This window comes from Chrysochloris asiatica, unplaced genomic scaffold, assembly GCF_000296735.1.
Source record: "Chrysochloris asiatica unplaced genomic scaffold, ChrAsi1.0 scaffold00136, whole genome shotgun sequence".
NCBI lineage: Eukaryota > Metazoa > Chordata > Mammalia > Afrosoricida > Chrysochloridae > Chrysochloris > Chrysochloris asiatica.
In genome coordinates, this window is record NW_006408654.1 from 8,387,225 (window position 1) to 8,403,486 (window position 16,262).

The following is a 16,262-nucleotide window of genomic DNA, read 5'->3' on the forward strand; positions in this document are numbered from 1 at the left end:
TCTTCTTTCTTCTCCTGGTTGAGTTCTGATCATCTATTCATCGGGGCCAGTTCACATGGGTACCATCTGCAAGTGTGGGTGTTCTTGTGCATATTCTCTCTCTTCCTATCAGCTGGTAGCTTCACTCTCCTCTCTAGTCCTCTGTGGCCACGCCGCTGACTCTGGGCCCAGGACTCCCCACACTGCTGGCCAACCAGGTCCCCATCTGGGTCCACAGAAGCCCACCGAACATTGTAGGGCTTAGCTTGCTGCTGCATTGCTGCTTTTACCCCACTTCCCCCTATCGGCGATGCATGTGATCACCAATCAGAGCATGTATTTCCATTGAGTCTTAGTCTTGGAAGGGGGTTTGCATTAAGGGGACCTGGCCACTTGCCTTGATATTTCCTGGGCAAGCAATTTGTTTGTTCTTGTAGTAACAGTCTATCTGTCTCTATTGTTTTGTTTTTTTCCTGTAGGTCTTTCTTTCAAGAAGTATCTTCTGTTCTTTTAGCCGCTCCTGGGATCACAGCAAGAAATCACATGTCCTAGAAATGAACAAATATGACTTATATTTATATTGGTTGGAATGAATTTTGGAGTTGTTGTTTTTGTTAAGTGCCCTCGAGTTGGTTCTAACTCACAGCAACCCTATATAGGGTTTCTAAGGCTGTATATAAAGGGATCAGAAAGTCTCTTCTTTCTCCAGTGGAATATCTGGTGAGCTCAAACTACTGACATTGTGGTTGGAGTGGATAGCAGATGGTAAATTCCTAGCAAGAATTATGATATAGTTATATGCATTCCAAGTCAAAAGATTGGGAATGAAAGAGCACATTAAAAACAGTCACCTTATTATATTTACAAGTAGACCACAGCTAGTCAAAGAGAAATATTAGCTGTTTTCCCTTATACCAGCCTCTTTATTTACAAAAATACTTATAATCTGTACTTTAGTTGTTGTTGTTGTTAAGTGCCGTCGAGTCGGTTCCGACCCATAGCGACCCTGAATAGGGTTTCCGAGGCTGTAAAGCATATACAATTGCAATTTAGAAGAAAATGTATTATGATTTAGGGCTAAAATCAATCAGAGGTAGTTTTAAAATTTCATATACAGACTTAGGCTCATTTTGCAAGTGCTATTTCCATATTCTTGTTTTAAGTTAATGAAAGGGCAGAATAATTAAGACATCAAGTAAATGATACTAAATTGACTCTTGTATAAATTCTAACTATAATAATTGATAAAAGAATGCAAATATCCTCAGGAATCTTTCAACAAGCATGCCTTTTTTAAAGCTCACTGAAAAATGTTATACGTTAAACCTCATATGCTTTTAATGATGCATACTAATTCCATCTATTTGACTAGAAGCATCATATCTCTTCATGGTACTGTTATTTTATATGCACTACTGTATTTGAAAATTCTGTTAATGTGCTTCAAATACATGTTATGATTTTTAAATTGTGATATGTGTGGAGAATAAATAAGGTATGCTTTGGTTTGCATATTATAAATCTACATTCCACAACCTGTCTGACAGTTTGGTTTACTGTGGTGGCTTGCAGGTTGTTGTAATGCTGGAAGATATGCCACCAGTATTTTAAAGACCAGCAGGTCATCCATGATGGACACGTTTTAAAATACATCATGAAGTATAATGCTGTGATAGAACACTATCCATACACTTACAAGGAGCTCTGGTAGCGTAGTGGTTACGAGTCGGGCTGCTAACCTCATGGTCAGCAGTTCAAAACTACCAGTGGTTCCACAAGAGAAACATTAGACTTTCTGCTCCTGTAAAGATTTACAACCTCAGAAACCCTATGTAGGTTGGCTATGAGTTGGAATCAACTCCATGGCACACTACCAGCACCACAAGGAAAACCAGTTAATACAACTATTACTGAAATTTACACACTAACCACTAACATCAGTGATAACATAACCGAAGAACTTACCAAATTTATCAGTCTGAAATCAATTAAGCATTCAATCAAGATGTACTGATAGTAACCAGTTATTGGAAAGTAAAGGTTGAGAATAAAGAGGTAGGATCAGTAGTTGGAAAATATGGAGTTGGTGATAGAAATGATGCTAGAGATGGCATGACAGAATTTTGAAATACCAATGACTTTTGCATTACAAATGCCTTTATTAAAAAATATAAAGATGACTATACATATGGACCTCACCACATGGAATTTACAGAAATAAAGTTGACTACATTTGTGGAAGGAGTCCCAGTGTGGCTCTGTGGGTTAATGTGCCAGACTGCAAAGCCATGTGACCTTCAAGGTTGGTGGTTCAAGCTCACCAGCTGCTCCTCAGACACCCTATATAGGGTATCTATGGGTCAGAACTGACTCAATGACACTTAACAACAACAACATTTGTGGAAAGAGATGGTGGAAAAGTCCCATTATCATTAGTCAAAACAAGGCAGGGGAAGACTGTGGAACAGACCATCGATTGCTCATATACATTTTATGGCTGAATCTGAAGACAATTAAAACAAGTTAATGAGAGCCAAAATATGATCTTGAACATATCCCATCTGAATTTACAGGTCTTTCAAGACTGATTTGATGCATTAGACACTAATGATGGAAGACCAGAAGAGTTGTGGGATGTCATCAAGAAAATCATAGAGAAAGACACCACAAGGTAATTAAGAAAACAAGAAAGGAGGAAAATATCAAAATAAATGTCAAAAGAGACTGAAACTTGCTCTACAGCTTAGATATGAGAAAGACAATGGAAGAAATGAGGAGGTAAAAGAGCTGAACAGGAAATTTCCAAGGGGTGCTCAAGAAGACAAGAATTATAATGAAATACACAAAGACCAGAAGTTAGAAAACCAAAAAGGAGTTAGAAAACCAAGAACATACTAAGCATTTCTAAGGTTGGAAGAACTGGAGAAAAATGCAAGCCTCCATATGAAATATTGAAGAATTCTATTGGTAAAATATTGATATTATGCAGGAAGCTTCAGAAGAAGATGGAAGAAATAGAGTCACTTTACAAAAAAACAAAAAAGGTCAATGTTCAAAAGTTCAAACATTTCAAGAGGTAGAATATGTAGAATATGATCAAGAGCCAATGGTACTGAAAGATGTAGTCTAAGGTTAGATGAAGTCATTGGCAAAGAACAAGGCTTTGGGAAATGATGGATTTTAAAGTAAAATCTATCAACAAACTGATGCAGCACTGGAGGTGCTTACTCATCTATGTCAATAAAATTGAAAGACAACTGCCTGGCCCACTGATTAGAAAGAGTTCCATATTTGTGCCCATTCCATTGAGAGGTAATCCATTGGAATATGGAAATCATCATGCAATATCATTAAAGTCACATACAAGTAAAATATTGTTAAAATAACCAACAACAACAAAAATGGCTGCAACAGTACATTGAAAGGGAACTGCCAGAGGTTCAAGCTGGATTCACACAAGATTGTGGAATGAAGGGTATCATTGCTAATGTCACATGGATCTTGATTCAAAGCAAAGAATACAAGAAAGATGTTTTCCTATGCTTCGTTGACTAAGCAAAAGCTTTCAACTTTGTAGTTCATGACAAACTATGGACAACATTGTGGGGATGGGTATTCAGAAACACTTAATTATGCTCATGAAGAACCTGCACATAGAAAAATAGACAGTCATTTGAACACAACAGAGGGATATTATTAAATGGTCTAAAAACAAGGAAGATGTGTGACAGAATTGCATTCTTTCACCTAACTTAAACTGTGTGCTGAGCAAATATCTGAGAAAATAGATTAAATGAGAAAAATATGTCATTATTATCAGAGGAATTCTCATTAAACCTGCAATATGAAAATGATACATCTTTGCTTGCTGAGAGCAAAGATGAACTAAGTACATACTGATGAAGATCAAAGACCACAGCCTTCAGTAAGTGTTGCACCTCAATATCAAGAAAACAAAAATCCTCACCATTGGACCAGTAAATAACATCATGATAAATGGTGAAAAGATTGAAGCTGTCAAAGACTTCATTTGGCTTGGATCCACCACCAACATTCATGGAAGTAGCAGTCATGAAATCTAAGGACATATAGCATAAGGTAATTTGGTGCACAAGGGCTCTTTAAAGTGATCAAGAGCAAAGACATCAGTTTTAGGACTAATGTGCATCTGATCCAAGCCATGGTATTTTCAATAGCCTCATGTGCATGTGAAGTTTGTTGTTGTTGTTAGATGCCATCAGGTCGGTACTGACTCATAGCAACCTTATGCACAGCAGAATGAAACACTGCCCAATCCGGAGCCAACTTCACTACTGTTTCCAGGCTCGCATCCATTGATGCTGCCACTTGGCCAATCCATTTCATTGGCGGTCTTTCTCTTTTTCTCTGACCCTCCACCCTACCAAACATGATATCCTTCTCCAGCTACTGGTCCCTCCTGACAATATTTCTGAAATATGAGAGAAGAAGTTTGGACATTTTGGCCTCCAAGGAGCACTTTGGATGCACCTCTTCCAAAACGGATCTATTGGTTCTTTTGGCAGCCCATGGCATTTTCAATATTCTCCTCCAACACCATAACTCAAAAGCATCAATTCTTCTATGGTCTTCCTTATTCACGGTCCAGCTTTCGCATGCTTATGAGGTTATTGAAAATACCATGGCTTGAGTCAGGTGCATCTTAGTCCTCAAGCTGACATATTTTCTCTTCAACACTTTAAAGAGGTCTTGTGCAGCAGATTTGCCTAATGCAATATGTCATTTGATTTCTTGACTGCTGATTCTGTGAGTGTTGAGAGTTGATCCAAGAAGAATGAAGTCCTTGACAACTTCAATCATTTCTCTGTTGATGAGAATGTTGTTTGTTGGTCCAGTGGTGAGGATTTTTGTTTTTGTTTACATTGAGATGTAATCCATATCAAAGACTGTGCTCTTTGATCTTCATCAGTAAATGTTTTAAGTGCTCCTCCCTTTCAGCAAGCAAGGTTGTATCATCTGCATATCACAAGTTGTTGAGTCTTCCTCCAGTCCTGATGCCACGTTTTCCTTCATAGAACCCAGCTGCTCGGATGATTTGTTCAGCATACAGGTTGGATAAGTATGGTAAAAGAATATAACCTTATCGTACACCTTTTTTAACCTGAAAACATTCAGTGTTCCCATGTTCTCTTTGAACAAACTGCTTCTTGGTCCAGGTACAGATTCCTCATGAGCATAATTAGGTGTTCCAGAATATTCATACATCACAATGTTGTCTATAGCTTGTCTTGAGCCACACAATGAAAAGCCTTTCCATAGTAAATAAAGCACAGGTAAACATGTTTCTGATATTCTCTGCATTCAGCCAAGATCCATCGGATATTAGCAATGATATCCATCATTCCACGGCCTCTTCTGAATCCAGCTTGCACCTCTGAATGTTCCCTGTCAATGTATGATTGTAGCTGTTTCTGTATTACCTTTAGCAAAACTTTACTCGCATGGGATATCAAAGAGATTGCCTGATGATTTCTGCATTCTGTTGGGTCATCTCTCTTTGGAATGGGCACAAATACGGATCTTTTCCCATCAGCCAGTCAGATAGTTGTCTTCCAAATTTCTTGGCAGAGATGAGTGAGTACCTCCTGTACCACCTTACATACTTGAAAGATTTCAATTTTTAATCCCTCAATTCCTGGTGCCTTGTTCTTTGCCAATTCCTTCAATGCACCTTGGACTTCCTCCTTCAGTATCAACATGTGAATGTAGGACAATGAATAAGGAAGACTGTAGAATTGATGCATTTCAGTTATGGTGTTGAAGAACAACATTGACAGTATTATGGATTGTCAGAAGAATAAACAAATCTGTGTTGGAAGATGTACAGCCTAAATGCTCCTTAAAATCCAGGATGGCAAGACTTTGTCTCTCATACTTCAGATATATTAGTAGTAGTGACCAGTACCTAGAGAAGAACATCATGCTTGGTAAAGTGACGGGTCAGTGAAAAAGAGAAAGACTCCCAAATGAGATGGATTGGTACAGTGGCAGCAGCAATGAACTCAAGCTTAACAACACTTGTGAGAATGGTGCAGGACTGGGCAGTATTTCATTGTGTTGTGCATAAGGTCCCTATGATTTGGAACTGATTTTGTATTTTCCTCAGTCATATTCATCATTGTCATATGTTTAGAAGAAGAACAATCGATATTATCAAAACAAAGTTAAGAAGCAAGGTGCATTCATCTGTTATTGAAAGATTAATTACTACAGAAATTATTCTTCCATTATAAATAACTAGAAAACAAAAAAGAAAAAGAATATATATGCAACAATAATTTTTAGATATGGGACAAGAGGCAGCACAGGATTTGTTCTCTGGAAGAAAAAAAATTAAACCACGAGGCCTGTTACTGCCCTAGTTCAATGCCTGGAGGCAAATATGTAGTGAAAATGCAGTATGGGTAACTAGAACACAGACTAGTAGTCTTATGTAGGATTGATATTTGAGTTCAGACAAGAATTAAGTGACTAGAATTTGCTGATTAAAATAGTGAAGAACATACTCCTGTATTGGAGGAACAGAACATAAAAACAGTCTCCCTCAGATAACTGCAGAGGGGTTTTTAAAGTCTTTAACTGTGGATTTTGTTAAGTGCCATCTGGTCAATAATGACTCATCGTTACCCTGTGTAGGGTTTCCAAGGAGCGACTGAGGGATCTGAACAGCTGACCTTGTGGCTAGTAGTGCAGTGCTTGTCCTATAGCATCACACTAGAGTCTTTAGCTAGAAAGTCATGTATATATTTATGGGGAGAAACTACAGCAGGCTAGAAAAAGATTCATGGGAAAACTGTGTGCTGAACAATCTTGGAGCTCACAGGACTGGGGACAGTTCATGATCTCCCCACCACAGGAATAAAACCAAGTTATACATTTTTGCTATGAGTCAGAACCGACTCCACAGCACATAACTACCACCACCACCACCATACATTGTGTATCAAGTGAATGCCTTCAGACATTTCTCAACTTAACAAAACTTACTGCTTTTCATTGAATTTCAACTCATAGAAACTCCATAGCACAGAGTAGAACTGCCCCATAGGTTTTCTGAGGTTGTAAATCTTCAAGAGAACAGACTACCTTATCTGTCTCCCACGGAGTGGCTGGTTAAGTTTGAACAACTAACCTTTGGTTAAAGTCCAGTGCTTAGTCCACTGTGCCATCAGGGCTCCTCTCAACGTAATAAACAAACAAAACACTAACCCACTATCACAAAATTGGTTCTAACTCATAGTGATCCTATACAGATAGAGTTTCTCAAACTGGAATGCTAACAGAAAGTTCCTTTGTTCAAACCCATCGGCCACTCGTTGGAAATCCTATGTTGCTTTGTTAGGTTAGGTGCCATCAGTTCTAATTCATAACAACCTTAGGCACAACTGAACAGAACACTGCCAAGTCCTGCGACATCTCACAATCAGAGAGCTTGAGTCCATTACTGCTGCCACTGTGCCAATCCATCTCTTTGGGGATCTTCCTCATTTTTTCTGATACTCTACTTTATCAAGGCTGGTCCCTCCTGATATGTCTGAAGTCTGAGAGATGGAGTGTAGTCATCCTGGCTTCTAAGGGGCATTCAGGCTGTATTTGTTTCAATGCAAATTTGTTTGTTCTTCTGGTATTTAATGGTGCTTTTATTAGTATCTAACACCAGAACTCAAATGCATTAATTCTCCCATGGTCTTCCTTAGTCACTGTCCATTTTAACATGCATATGAGGGTATTGAAAATACCATGGCTTAGATCAGACAAACTTTAGTCCTCAAACTGACATTTTTGCTCTTGAACGCTTTAAAGAGGTCTTGTGCAGCAGATTTACCTAATGCAATACATTGTTTGATCTCTTGACTTTTGTTTCCATGAGTGTTGATAATGAATCCAAGCATAATGAAGTATTTGACAATTTCAGTCTTTTCTTCATTAATCGTGATAATTTTTATTGGTTCAGTGGTAAGGATTTTTGTTTCTTTACACTGAGGTGCAACCCAAAAGGAAGTCTTTGATCTTCATCAGAAAATATTTGAAGTACTCTTAACTTTCAGCAAGTAAGGTTGTTTCATATACATATTTCAAATTGTTCATGAATCTTCCTCCAATCCTGATAACATGGTCTTCTTCATATAATTCATTTTAGCAGATTATTCACTCAGTGTATAGATTGAACAAGTATGGAAAAGAATAAAACCCTGATGCACACCTTTCCTGGTTTTGAATGACTCAGTTTCCCCTTTTTCTCTTTGTACGATTGCCTCTTTGTCTAAATTCAGGTTCCTCATGAGCACAATAAAATGTTCAGAAAGCTCTTTTTTCACAATGTTGTATGTAGCTTGCATGATCCACACATTCAAAAGCCTTTGCATAGTCACTTTCTTTGCAGGTCAATATCTTTCTAGGATTTTCTGGTTTGAGCCAAGATCCACAGATGTCAGCAGTGATATCCCTCATCCCATGTCCTCATTTGTATCTGTCATGAACCTCTGCATGTTCCTTGTCAATGTACTGTTGCAGCTATTTTTGAGTTATCTTCAGTAAAATTTTACTTGCATAGGATATTAATGATATTGTTGATTTCCTCATTTCATTGGGTCACCTCTCATTGGAATGGGCACAAAAAAGATCTTTTCCTATCAGTTGGCCAGTTAGTTGTCTTCCAAATTTCTTGGCATAGATGAGTGAGTGCCTCCAGTGCTGCATCATTTTTTGAAAGATTTCAATTTGTACTCCATCAATTTCTGGAACATTTTTCTTTATCAATGCTTTCAGCTTACCTTGGAACTCTTCCTTCAGTAACAATAGTTCTTGATTTGAAATGGTTGAACATCAACTATTTCTGTTTTTCTGTTTGGTATAATGGCTCTGGTAGCGTAGTGGTTACGAATCGGCTGAGAACCTTAAGGTCAGCGAAACTACCAGCCGCTCCGCGGGAGAAAGATGAGGCTTTCTACTCCCGTAAAGATTTACACCCTCGGAAACCCTGTACAGGGTCGCTATGAGTCAGAACCGACTTGACGGCACTTAACAACAACAACAATAATGACTTTCTATTTTCCTTTCATCTTCTTTTGATACTTTCTGCATCATTCAATATTTTGCCTATAAAATCCTTCAGTTTTACAAATTGATGCTTGAATATTTTCCTCAGTTTTTTCAGCTTGAGAAATGCTAAGCACGTTCTTCTCTTTTGGTTTTATAATTCCAGGTCTTTGCAGATTTCATTATAATTCTTGACTGTCATCTCAAGTTGTCCTTTGAAATCCTATACAGGATCACTATGAGTCAGAACCAACTCAATGGCCCTTAAAAAAAAAAAAAAAAGTTCTTTACCAAAGTCTACAGCCTCATCTTTCTCCAGTGAAAACCTCCTCTCCCTCAAAGCAGCTGGTAGATTGGAATGCCCAACCTTGCAGTTAGTTGTCCAATGGATAGCCCACTCATCCACCAGCATTCTGTGTTATTCATATTCTCAAAAGGAGATCTCAACTAATATATATTTGTATCAAGAAAGCAGAATGTGAGGACAGAAGGGAATATTAGGTGTAATGGATTAATTTTGTAAGTAGAAAACTAAGACTCAGAGGTGCCCAGGGTTTGCCAATTTTGGCATCTAGGTTGTTGTTAAGTGCTGTCAAGTTGACTCCGACCCATAGTGACTCTGTATAGGGTTTACAAGGAGCAGCTGCTGAGCTTGAAACTCCAACCTTGCAGTTCACACAGCTTTGCAATCTGGCGCATTAACCCACAGCACCACACCAGGACTCCTGACATCTATAGATTGCAACAAAACTGACAATGAAACCCATCTTTACTAAGTCGATCACTCTACCAATGATATTTCAACTTCTTTTCAACCAACCAAAATGTAGGAAATCTTGTTATGTTTCAGAACTATGTGAAATAGTGGTAAGACAAGCTTTTATATTCGATTTTTAAAATTAATATTCTTTTTATCCCTTGCAGTTTTATGGAAGGTAAGTAAAATGAAGAGTTTGTGTGTTAAATCATATGCAAATTTGGACTATCATGCTAACAGAAAAAACTATATTAAATTTAAGTTATGCAGATGGATTTAATTATAAAAGCTTGATCCGTCTGAATGACAAAATGTTATGATACATTTCAGTCTCCTGTATGGTAATATATTAAGTAATTTTACACAAGAAATCACTGAGTGGAATCCTGGTGTGGCAATGTAGGAAAAGCATTGGACTGCTATCTGCAAGGTCAGTGATTCAAATCTACCAGAAGCCTCTTGGAAACCACATACAGGTCACTATGAGACAGAACTGACTTGAAGGCACTTAACAACTAACAACTATGCAGTTAGTGACTTTTAAATTTGCAAGTCTTTTATGCTGTGGACTATTACAGACGGCTTGTATGTATATCCAAAAAGAACACTTCCTCACTGAAAAGTTTTGTTCATGAAATCTTCTACCTAATCGCCTAGTGGTTACGAATCGGGTTGCAAACCGCAAGGTCAGCAGTACGAAACTACCAGCTGTTCTGCGGGAGACAGATGAGGCTTTCTGCTCCCGTAAAGATTTACAGCCTCGGAAACCATGTACAGGGTCGCTAACAAATCTTGTATCACTGTGACAAGCTCAGCCTTTGAATATCAGATTGTATATGACTCAGTAAAAAATTTTAACGCCATCTGGAGTGGAATTCCAAGAGTATATAAACAAATTTGTCCTGAGGAAACAGTCACTGGAAAAGGATGTCATGCTGGGTAAGGTGGAGGGTCAGAGAAAAAGAGGAAGACCCCTAACGAGATTGATTGGCCAGGTGGCATCATTGATGGACTCAAGTGTGGCAGCGGTAGTGAGGTTGGCCCAGGATCGGACATTGTTTCGTTCTGCTGTGCATGGGGTCGCTATGAGTCAGTTCCGACTCGATGTCACCTGACAACAACAACAACAAATAAACAAATTGATCTCGGAAATATTTATAGGCTAAATGAACTGTTCAGTAGTATTTGAAATGAATGTAAGATTCACTTTAGAAATGTGAAATATCTATCTTGAAATCCATAGGTTAATGTACTTGGATTAAGAAATAAAATGTAAATGAGTTCCTGAAAATGAAAATGACTTAATGTGAAATCAAGATTCACCAAAACAACTGTGCAATAAAAGTTTTTGTAGAGGAACACTTAGAAGTTCAGATTTTAAAAGTGACATTTTCAATCAGAAAGACATGGAAGAAAAATAAGAACTATAACTACATGAATGAAATTTGACACTTAGTTGTTATATGAAATAACCTTCTATTCTATGTCTATAAGGCATGATAGTTAAATGACTATTTATTTCAATTGCCACACTACAGAAGATTAACTCATTAAGGGTTACACTGTTGGTGTTAAGTGCCATTGAGTTGGTTTCAACTCCTAATGATCCTGTACAGGGTTTCTGATGAGCAGGTGTTAGATTTGAACTGCTGACTTTGTAGTTTGCAGTACAGTGTTCATCCTATAATGTCACACAAGAAGTCCAAGTGTTACAGAGACTCTTCCTTTTTCTGTTGCCCTGAGCTGAAATCAATTCTCCAGCAACTAACAATAACAACAAGCATTTATATGCTTTAAGATTTTTTTCTTATAACTATTTCTCATCTATTTTATATAGATACTTATAGGTACAAAGGAGTCCTGGTGTGGCACTAGGGGCTAATGTGCTGGACTGCAAAGTCATTTGAACCACAAGGTTGGTGGTTCAAACTCACCAGCTGCTCCTTGGAAACGCTATACAGGATCGCTATGGGTCTGAACCAACTTGACTGCATTTGACAACAACAACAAAATAGATACAGGATTTGGTTTGTGACGGAAAACTTAATCTATCCATTTTTTACACATTAAAATAATAATTTTAAAGTTGTTTATATTTTTCTTCTAGGGTGAATTTTCTAGTGGTACAAAGCCTTAGGCTATAGTGGAAAACTTTAGTACAGTCACGAAGCAATAGACTTACTCTCTTTATGAATTCTAAAATGAATTTTAGCATATGAGCTCCATATGAATGCCACAGGGCCTAACATTAATAAGATTTGTCCTCTATAGGGATTCATTTATTTCTATTAATCTGTGATGTATTTTTTATGTTGCTATTACAGTCATCTTATGTATAAAGATTTTCTCCTGTGTGACGTCTACACTGAATATGAAGGTAGAAATTCCAGAGGAAAGTATAACCACATTTATTGGATTGATGGGTTTTCTACCTTGCATACATTTTATAATAATTATAAATGTTTATAATTATCTAATAATTTTAAAAGATAATTTTTATTATCCATTTTATTTGACAAGTTACCAGTTGTTATTTTCTTTAGGAAAACTTCTTAAACTATGTAGAGCCACAGATTTGATGTTTCAGACAGTGCCACATTTGGCTTCGACATGTGAAAGTCCTTGATCTATTAGATAAAGTAGAAGTGAATTAAACTGTTTTCAATATGCTTTTCTTTGGGAAATTTATTCCTGTAAAATATTCCCATATCAATGTCACTACTGATTATAAAATGACACGTGGTTTCACATAATCTTAATGTATTCACCAATCGCCTAACTCAAGGTCCCTAGTAAACATAATTTCAGAACTCTAAAAGTTTTAATATTTGTACCTTTAAAAAAATGTTTTATTGTGAATTATGTGATAGTTTACATGGGAGAACATTAGCTTTACATTCATCCTATCATATATCATTTCATTGCCATGGTTACAAACTCCTCCATGCATCATCAACCAACCAAAGGGAATACCCTGCAAGCCTGCCTCCTGGTCATCAGCACACAGCCCATCTCCCTCTCTGGGTTTAAAGTCCCCAGCCACTCCATCTCTCCATGTAATTATCTCTGCTTCCATCTCTGGCATCACTTCTTCCCTGGGTAGTGCTCCGCTCTCCACTTTTCTCCCTTGATAGTCCAGGGATCTCCGCTCCTAGACTATAAAGTTAATCACTCCTATCCTTGCTACAAAATGTCTACCTTTACATTTTCAACCCTCACAATCAGTCCTGATAACAATTATTCACTATTGTATCACAAGAGACCTATCCGCATTTCCTTTCATCAGCCCCGACTAGACAGATTGGAAGCTACTCAGTAGAGATTCTACCTTCCCCTGCTCCCTCTGGATCTAGGCTCCCTCTTCAAAGCTTATAAACCAGTCACATCTTGCCTTTGTGGCCATCTCATTTTGGGGAACCGATGTCCAAGTTGCCCATCCCTGTCTACTCTGTGTATGGAGGGGGTGGGAATTATCCTCGCTGCAAAGAAATGTTTCCTCTTTTGAGCTACTGCATCCATAGGTATAGGTCAAATTCATCAAATTGTAAAGATTACTTTCGTTTTTTCTCTTTCTTCTTCTAGTTGAGCTCTGATCATCCAGTCATTGAAGCCAGGTCAAGTGGATATTATCTGTAAGTGTGGATGTTCTTATGCATATGACCTCTCTTCTTAGCTGCTAGATAATTCACTCTCCACTCTAGTCCTCTGTGGCTATGTCACTGACTCTGGACCCAAGAGTCCCCAGGTCTTGCCACACTTCTGGCCAACCAGGTCTCCACCCAGGTTCATAGGAGTCTATTGAATGTTGTAGGCCTTAGCTCACCACTTCATTGCTGTTTTTCCCTCACTTTCCCTTATCGGTGATGAACATGGTCACCAATCAGAGTGTGTATTCCCATTGAGTCTTAGTCTTGGAAGGGGGTTTGCCCTGAGGGGACCGGACTACTTGCCTTAATGTCTTGTGGCAATCAATCTTTGTTGTTTTAAAGAAGCATTCCATATTATTCACTTAGAATTATTCATTTGTTCTTGAACCTTAAATAATTCTGCTTGAAAAGTCACTATAGAATTCTGATTTTCTCACATTTGCAATCAACTTGTAGGAGTTTCTAGGAAAAAAAAAATATTTTTAGCTTTAATATATTGCTGTTGTTGCTAGAAGCCATCAAGTTGGTACCAACTCATAGCAACCCTATGTACAACATAACAAAACACTGTCAGGTCCTGGGCCAACCTCATAACAGTTGTCATGCTTAAGCCCATTGATGCTGGCACTTTGCCAACCCATCTCTATGGGGGTCTTCATGTTTTTCTCTGACCTTCCACTTTACCAAACATGATATCCTTCTCCAGTGACTAGTCCCTCCTGACAATATGTCTGAAGTATGAGAGATGAAGTTTGGCCATCTTGTCCTCCAAGGAGCAATCTGGCTGCATTTCTTCCAGAACAGATCTGTTGGTTCTTTTGGCAGTCCATGGAACTTTAAAAATTCTCCTCCAATACCATAACTCAAAAGCATCAATTATTCTATGGTCTTCCTTATTCACTGTCTAGTTTTCACATACATATGAGGTTAATGAAAATATCATGGCTTAGGTCAGGCGCACCTTAATCCTCAAGCTGACATCTTTTCTCTTCAACGCTTTAAAAAGTTCTTGTGCAGCAGATTTAATGCAATATGTTGTTTGATTTCTTGACTGCTGCTTCCATGAGTTGATAGTTGATAGTTGATCCAAGAAGAATGAAGTCCCTGACAACTTTAATCTTTTCTCCATTGATAAGAATTTTGTCTATTGGTCTAGTGGTGAGGATTTTTGTTTTCTTGACATTGAGATGTGATCAATAGCAAAGACTGTGTTCTTTGATCTTCATGAGTAAATGTTTTAAGTCCTCTTCACATTCAGCAAGCAAGGTTGTATCATCTGCATATCACAGGTTGTTAATGAGTCTTCCTCCAATCCTGATGCCACATTTTTCTTCATAGAACCCAGATTCTTGGATTCTTTGCTCAGCATACAGGTTGAATAAGTATGGTGAAAGAATAGAACCTTGTCACACATTTTTCTTAATTTTAAACCATTTAGTATTCCCAAGTTCTGTTCAAGCAGCTGCCTCTTGGTCCTGGTACAGATTCCTCATGAGCACAATTAAGTGTTTCTGAATACTCATACTTCACAATGTTGTCCATTGCTTGTCATGATCCAGACAATCAAAAGGCTTTGCATAGTCAATAAAGCACAGGTAAACATCTTTCTGATATTTTCTGCTTTCAGCCAAGATCCATCAGACATAAGCAATGATATCCCTCATTTCACGGCCTCTTCTGAATCTGGTTTAAACCTCTGGAAGTTCTCTGTCAATGTATGCTTGCCACTGTGTCTGTATTACCTTTAGTAAAACATTACTCACATGGGATATCAAAGAGACTATCCGATGATTTCCACATTCCAATGGAATGGGCACAAATATGGATCTCTTGCAATCAGTTGGCCAGATAGTTGTCTTCCAAATTTCTTGGTAGAGATGAGTGAGTGCCTCCTGGGCTGCCTCTCTTTCTTGAAAGATTTCAATGTTTATTCCATCAATTCCTGGTGCCTTGTTCTTTGCCATTTCCTTCAATGCACCTTGGACTTCCTCCTTCAGTATCATTGGCTCTTGATCATAAGTTACCTCTTGAAACCCTTGAACATCCACCATTTCCTTTTGGTATAGTGACTGTGTATTCCTTCCATCTTCTTTTGATGCTTTCTGCATCATTCAATAATTTGTCCAGAGAATGTTTCAATAACAAAAGTCGAGGCTTGAATTTTCTCTTCAGTTCCCCCAGCTTGAGAAATGCTGAGCGTGTTTTTCCTTTTTGGTTCTCTGATTCCAGATCTTTGTACATTTTGTTGTAATATTTGGATTTATATTCTTGAGCTGATCTTTGAAATATTCCGTTCAGCTCTTGGACCTCCTCATTTCTTCCATAATCCAGTGCTTATCTTTCAGCATCATACCAGGACACACAGTATTCAACAAACATACAAAAATACTGCAAGTATGTGGCCTTAATGAACAAAATACAGGAAACTAAAAGTCTGAATCTAGGGCATGGCTCAATTTGGAGGTTCTTTTTTTTTTTTTTTTTTTTTCCCCACATCTATTTCAGGTTCTAGTAGCTTCCAGCAATACAGTCAACCCTTTGTGTCTGAAGTCTCAGCATCTCCAGATTCAAATAACTATGGATCAAAAATATTCTGATTAAAAAAAAAATTAATGGTCAAAGCAATCCCTTAAACACTAAGAGGCTGCATGAAGTGTTACTTACATGGCATTTATATTAGGTATTATAAGCAATATAGAAATGATTTAAAGTATATAGAAGGATGTGGATAAAAGATTAAAGTATAAATATCACTTTATGTAAGGGATTTGAACACCTGAAGATTTTAAGATTCAATAAAC

At 37.8% G+C, this 16,262-nt stretch overlaps 1 pseudogene; it reads left to right on the forward strand.

The window, feature by feature from the left end:
• The window catches only part of LOC102811030, a 52,808-nt pseudogene extending 36,746 nt beyond the window's left edge, over positions 1-16,062 (forward strand).
• The last annotated feature ends 200 nt before the right edge of the window (positions 16,063-16,262 follow it).